Raw genomic sequence first — 7,501 nt, forward strand, 5'->3', positions numbered from 1 at the left:
GGATGTTCCGAGGATCAACTTCATGTTGGTTTTTAGGCCTTGTTTAGGATCGGCTTACGAGCACCGTGCGTGGCCGCGAGGCCCAACCTCGGAGTAGGATGATCCGATTATGCGGTGAAAACCCTAAATCGTCGTAGATCTAATTAGCTCTATCTTGATCAAGCAGGACCACCAAGTATTCGTGCACCCCGTACGAATCATGGGTGGATCCGACTCTTTGAGCCGATTCACGAGATAACCCGAGAGCCGATCGAGGCTCGTATTTAACGTTTACATGTATGCCCCGCAGGAAACTAAGCGAGGCATCCCCATCACCTTCCCCGGCCATGTATAGGCCGGTGGCACGCCCTTGCACTTCGCATCGCCGCGTGTGACCAGAAGAGCATTGCGGGCCGTCGCTCGGAGGGGTCTCAGCCAGCCGCAGCTCTAGGCTCTTCCCGGCTCTACGGTGTTGACAAGGCCGCTGCCCGCCGGTGGGTTTTGGCAGTCAACACTTTTGTGGTAAAATTAAAAGGAAACATGATGAATCAAGTAAGTAAATGCAAGTAACTAATTTTTTGTGTGTTTTAGATATAGCAAACAAGACAGTAAATAAGGTAAAACTAGCCACTAATTTTTTTGTGTTTTGATATAAGTGCAGCAAACAAAGTAGTAAATAAAATAAAGCAAGACAAAAACAAAGTAAAGAGATTGGGAAGTGGAGACTCCCCTTGCAGCGTGTCTTGATCTCCCCGGCAACGGCGCCGGAAAAAGAGCTTGATGGCGTGTAACTCACACGTTCGTTGGGAACCCCAAGAGGAAGGTATGATGCGCACAGCGAGCAAGTTTTCCCTCGAGAAAGAAACCAAGGTTTATCGAACCGGGAGGAGCCAAGAAGCACGTTGAAGGTTGATGGCGGCGGGATGTAGTGCGGCGCAACACCGGAGATTCCGGCGCCAACATGGAACCTGCACAACACAACCAAAGTACTTTGCCCCAACGAAACAGGTGAGGTTGTCAATCTCACCTGGCTTGCTGTAACAAAGGATTAACCGTATTGTGTGGAAGATGATTGTTTGCAAGAAAACGAGTAAAAACAAGTATTGCGGCAGATTTGTATTTCAAGTATAAAAGAATGGACCGGGGTCCACGAGTTCACTAGAGGTGTCTCTCCCATAAGATAAAAGCATGTTGGGTGAACAAATTACAGTCGGGCAATTGACAAATAGAGAGGGCATAACAATGCACATACATGTCATGATAAGTACAGTGAGATTTAATTGGGCATTACGACAAAGTACATAGACCGCCATCCAACTGCATCTATGCCTAAAAAGTCCACCTTCGAGGTTATCATCCGAACCCCTTCCGGTATTAAGTTGCAAAGCAACGGACAATTGCATTAAGTATGGTGCGTAATGTAATCAATAACTACATCCTCGGACATAGCATCAATGTTTTATCCCTAGTGGCAACGACACAACACAACCTTAGGGGTTTCTGTCACTCCCCCGGATATCAATGCGAGGCATGAACCCACTATCGAGCATAAATACTCCCTCTTGGAGTTACTAGCATCAACTTGGCCGAGCCTCTACTAATAACGGAGAGCATGCAAGATCATAAACAACACATAAGTAATAACTTGATAATTAACATAACATGGTATTCTCTATCCATCGGATCCCGACAAACACAACATATAGTATTACGGATAGATGATCTTGATCATGTTAGGCATCTCACAAGATCCAACAATGAAGCACAATGAGGAGAAGACAACCATCTAGCTACTGCTATGGACCCATAGTCCAGGGGTGAACTACTCACTCATCACTCCGGAGGCGACCATGGCGGTGAAGAGTCCTCCGGGAGATGAATCCCCTCTCCGGCAGGGTGCCGGAGGAGATCTCCAGAATCCCCCGAGATGGGATTGGCGGCGGCGGCGTCTCAGTAAGGTTTTCCGTATCGTGGTTCTTCGCATCAGGGGTTTCGCGACGGAGGCTATAAGTAGGCGGAAGGGCAACGTGGGGGGCCACACGAGGGCCCCACACCACAGGTCGGCGCGGCCAAGGCCTGGGCCGCGCCGCCCTATGGTGGCGGCCCCTCGTGGCCCCACTTCGACTCCTCTTCGGTCTTCCGGAAGCTTCGTGGCAAAATAGGACCCTGGGTTTTGATTTCGTCCAATTCCGAGAATATTTCGTTACTAGGATTTCTGAAACCAAAAACAGACGAGAAAACAACAAGCGGCTCTTCGGCATCTTGTTAATAGGTTAGTTCCAGAAAATGCACTAATATGACATAAAGTGTGCATAAAACATGTAGATATCATCAATAATATGGCATGGAACATAAGAAATTATCGATACGTCGGAGGCGTATCAGCGAACTCCACCTCCTCCGACGAGGAGGAGGAAGAAGAAGAAGCGGAGGAAGAGGAGGAGGATGATTCCTCCTCCTCAGCTGGGTATCCGCCGGCGAAGCGCTTCCGCGCTTGGGCGGACAGCGAGGACGATGATGATGACGAGGAAGAAGAGGCTTCGGCTGAGGGCTGGGGCAGAAGCGACGAGGAACTCTCCGGAAGCAGCGCCGACGGTAGCTACGATGCCGACGACGAGGCCAACAAAGATTAGTAATGTAGGATTAGTAGTTCCTGAGCAATCGGCTCTTCTTTTGTTCTTCCTTTCTTGAGCAATCGGCTCTTCATTGTAAAGAACCCCTCTTATTAATGAAGAAGACATTTCTCAGCTGATTCTGTCCCTTTTCCAACTTTGCCGATTGTTAAAACTAGTCAACACATTAAGAGCCGATGGCAGCGCATCGGTCCTTGCAATAAAACGCGAGCAAGGCCAACTCTATTGTCTATTCAAATGGTAACCTGCGACTTATCCGAAAGAGCAAAACTCAAATCGCCAAATCGCCGCTTGAACAGATCCAACCCACGGCCATATGAACCTCAGATGTCAATCGCGCAGGTTCGCAACTGCAACGGACCCAAAGGCAACATCATCCAATGCCCACGCTATGGTCTCAGGCCTGAAGGTGATCCTTAACCACTCCTTGCTGTTCGAACATAGCGCCTTGCTCTATCTTTTTGCATCAACAGAAACGGCCCTGACCCTGTAGATGATGACGGCTTCCCTTTCAGATTCCTTTCAGCAGCTCTGGTGGTCTTCTTCTGCAACAACTCACCGCTTTTGAAGAAGGTTATGATGCAGGGCCAGCCGATGACACTCTAATCGGCTTCCAAAAACAGAGTGTCTGCCAGATCAGCTGCCCCCCGAGCCTCAGTTAAGGCGAGAACAGTGGCGAGGACACACAGTTCAGTCGAAGGGCCTCGAACTCAGGCAATTCTGAGACAGCCACCATGCAGAGCCAGCCAGACTTGCCACCGTCGGCTTCCAAGAAAATGTCAGCCCTTCTGGTCCTAGCAATCCCTGCGGGTGTAGCTGAGAATGTGGCCAACTTGGCCAAGCCGACAGTAGATACACCAGAGCCGATCACCTTTTCTTCCGTTGAAAGCCGATATTGCAGACGAAACACCAACGGCTCAATGAGCAAAAGGCTACCTTGTACGCCAAAACTGACACCTCTGACAGCACTGCTGAATTGGCGACCTTGTGCAAAGGGTTGGAGGTCCTCGAAGAGAAGGTTCGGGCAACAAAAACAGCTCATTGATAGCTGAGGAAGCTCTCATTGTTCACTCCCTCGAGGAAGCAGAAGGCCTCGAAGCTGAACTGAAGACCGACTTGACCTCGAAGCTGGTAGATCCTGTGTAATTTGTACTAGAGTCGATGGCTGTGCATCGGCTTTGTTTCTTAGCTCTAAAGTCGATGTCCGCGCATCGGCTGTACATCGTGAAAACAATTTTTTTTACTGGCCGATTTTTCTATCGGCCCCCAATATTTCACTGCACATGTGTCGCACATGTTCATCTGATTAGGTGCCCCCGAGCCGAATCTGCCAGGTAACTGCGGATATCGGCTCGGTAGTTAGCCAAGGCACTGTATTTGAACGTCGGCTCCGTTAGGATCAATGTTGACTTCTTCCAACTCATCAACCGACGTAAACCTGTTGCCCGTTAGATCGACGTTGAACGCAGGCAGAACGTATGGTGAGGATAATTTTGGCCGATTGCTGGAATCGGCCTCCATGTTGATTGAATTGCTCAATGAAGGTTTTGCGATGTTCGTCCATAGATCTTTGGGGCCGATCACACGGATCGGCATCGCCACGTTTGTCCATAGATTTTGCTCTTGTTACACGGTCAGGCCGGTGGATAAGACCAGCCTCACCCCGTCCTTCGTCACGTCGATGCGCTCGCAGTCGTCCAAAGTGATGCCCGAGAGTGGCTCTTGGCCTGTTGTCTCCCAAACGTTCATGTCAGCCGTTGAAATCTCGGCTGAGTCATCTGCATGGACGACCTCTACTTCATCTCCATCCCACTGTATTAAGCATTGGTGCATCGTGGATGGAATGCAACAGTTGGCGTGGATCCAATCTCTCCCTAGCAGGACAGCATAGGTGCTCTTGCTATCGACAATAAAGAACGTCGTAGGGATGGTTTTCCTTCCTACGGTCAGATCCACGTTCAGAACACCTTGTGCGTCAGATGCTTGGCCGTTGAAATCGCTCAGTGTCACGTTGGTCTTGATCAGGTCCGAGCTAGAGCGTCCCAGCCGACGAAGCATGGAGTATGGCATAATGTTGACTGCCGCTCCGGTGTCCACCAGCATCTTGTTGACAGGCTGCCCATTGATATAACCTCGCAAGTACAGGGCCTTCAGGTGTATGTAGCTTCTTTCTCATGGCTTCTCAAAGATAACTGGCCGTGGGCCGCAGTCAAGTTGTGCCACAGGTGCTTCGTCTAATCCTAGAGCACTAAACTCCGTCGTAAGGATGAACACCATGTTTGTGCCAGCCGATGTCTCATCATCGGCTTTCTTTTGTCTGGGGCGCCACTCTTTCCTTTGTGGCCGACCTTCTTCGTCCGGGGTTCGCTGAATTTTCGCGGCCGGATCGGGCCGCGCCTTCCTTAACGTGTGTAGGTATAACCTTTCGGCTTCCTCCAATCCACGTAGTCGCTGAACCCTACGCTTTTGGGAACGGCTGAGTCCATCAGGGCACCACCTTGGCCGGTGGTACTTATCTTCTTCTTCTTCATCATCGTCTTCCAATTCCTCGAGATCTTCCACCCGAGAGGACTCAGCGTGCTTGTTCCGAGGCGGGAGAGGCCCTAGACGTTTGAACACGGACACGTTAGCTGCATCCTTCTTCTTCGTCTACATTCGGGCGGTTGCCGATTGTAGGCAATCGGCTCATTCCTGAATCCCAGCAGTGTCTGAAGAAGGGACAGTCCCAGTGCATATCCACGTCGTCTTGCTCTCTCGACTTTTCCTTGGCGTGGCGCTCATATCTCTCCTCGTCGCGATCATGCCGACGATGTCTCCTGGCGTCCCTAGCCAGACGATCTCTTTCGTCGTCGTTGTTGTATCGTCGGCGTTGGTCGTATTGACTCACATATTTGTTGAGGAGGTGATCAGAGAGAGGTCGCTGATATCGCACATTCCTCACTTCTCCCTCTGTGATGTAGCGCTTGCCATCGTGCCGGAGCCGATCGCGTGGAACGGCTTCCTCCGTGTCCTTGCTATGAGAGCAGCTGGCCTCGTCTCTGTCCTTACCAGGGTGGTGCCCAGGTCCTACCATGTTGATGTTGAACGAGAAACCTGGCTGGCACTTCCCAGGGTACGTGCACTCCACCATGTTAACGGCGGGGAAGGGGTGTGTGTCGACTTTCATGGCGTACTGGCTGAAAATTAGACGCCCTTGTTCTATCGCCATTTGGATCTGCTGACGCCACACCCTGCAGTCGTTGGTGGCATGGGTGAACGTGTTATGCCATTTGAAGTATGGATTTCCGTTCAGCTCCTGCGCCGTGGGGACTTTGTGGCCTTCGGGTACCTTTAGCTGCTTCTCCTTAAGTAAGAGGTCGAAAATCTGTTCAGCCTTGGTCACGTCGAAGTCAAACCCTCTTGGAGGACCTTGTGGCTTAACCCACTTGCAGGACACGGGGCTTGCCCCCCGAGTCCATTCAGCCACTGCTACCTCTTGATCTCCCGCAGAACCTTCATCTTCATCTGCCTCAACCAGGACCACCACACGCTTGAATTTATCCTGGTATACATCTGGGTGGCGCTGTTCATACAATGACAGCTTCTGCACCATGTGCGCCAGTGAAGGGTAGTCTGCTTGGGAGGCCACATCCTTGATCGGTGATGCGAGACCCACCACCGCCAACTCGATCGCTTCTTTTTCGGTCACATGAGGCGAATAGCATCGGTTCCTAACGGTCCTGAAGCGCCGGATGTATTCGACACTCGTTTCTCCGCGCTTCTGTTGTACTTGTGCTAGATCGGCAATGCCAGCCTCGGAAGCCTCTGAGTGATACTGCATGTGGAACTGCTCCTCCAACTGCTTCCAAGTCCGGATTGAGTCTGGTGGCAGCGATGTGTACCACCCGAAAGCCGATCCTGTGAGGGACTGTGCAAAGAACCTCACGCGTAGTTCATCTGATGCTGAGATCGTGCCCAGCTGTGCCAAATATCGGCTCACATGCTCGATTGAGCTGGAACCATCTGATCCACTAAATTTGGAGAATTCAGGGAGCCGATATTTGGGTGGAAGTGGGATCAACTCGTACTCGTTGGGGTACGGCTTGGAATAGCCGATTGCCCTCCTTTTCGGCACCATGCCGAACCGGTCTCTCAAGATTGTACCGATCCGATCCGCGGTGCTGGGCTGCAGGAGTCGAACTCGAAGATTTGCCGGAGTGGCATACTTAGCCAGCCATGCTTGCTTCTCAAGCTCCGAGCCAACTGCAGGAGTTGGGCTCGGAGGTTTATCGGAGTGGCATACTTAGCTAGCCACGTACGCTTCTCAAGATCTGTTCCCGAAGTTCCTCCTCGCCGTTCCGAAGTCCCTGCTTGTTGGTTTGTGAGTGGCCGATTCATCGTAGTCCGGCACGTATGTGCACGTGTATCCGTGAGGGATCTCCTTAGGCGCCTCATGCAAGAACTGGTAATCACTAGGGTCACCACCGATCTTGTAGACGACGTATGCCGGTGAATTCGGCACTTCTGGTGCTGCCAACGCGAATGGCAGCGGTGGTCGGGACTGGAGTGGCATCTCTCCTTGGTGAGTCCCTAGAGCTGGTCCTGACGGAGAGTACCGATGCCTTATGATCTCTGGATCACCCGAAGAGCGACACGCTCCAAAGTGTTCACCGGGCTCTCAGAATGGCGGTGCAGCGAATGAGCTACCATGAAATTAATCTCCTGACGCAGAGACCTGGTGCGTTCTTCCGACGGGGCGGACAGGTCCACTCCATCGAGCGCGCCTTCAGGTGAGAACCCTTTCCACCTGATGCCGTGTGAGCGGGTTCTCTGGAAAGAGCCGATGAGGTCGGCTTCGAGGATCGCTTTGACCTCGTCATACATCTTCTTGAGCTCCTCGGTCAGATCCT

This window comes from Lolium rigidum, chromosome 4, assembly GCF_022539505.1.
Source record: "Lolium rigidum isolate FL_2022 chromosome 4, APGP_CSIRO_Lrig_0.1, whole genome shotgun sequence".
In the NCBI taxonomy this organism is placed as follows: domain Eukaryota; kingdom Viridiplantae; phylum Streptophyta; class Magnoliopsida; order Poales; family Poaceae; genus Lolium; species Lolium rigidum.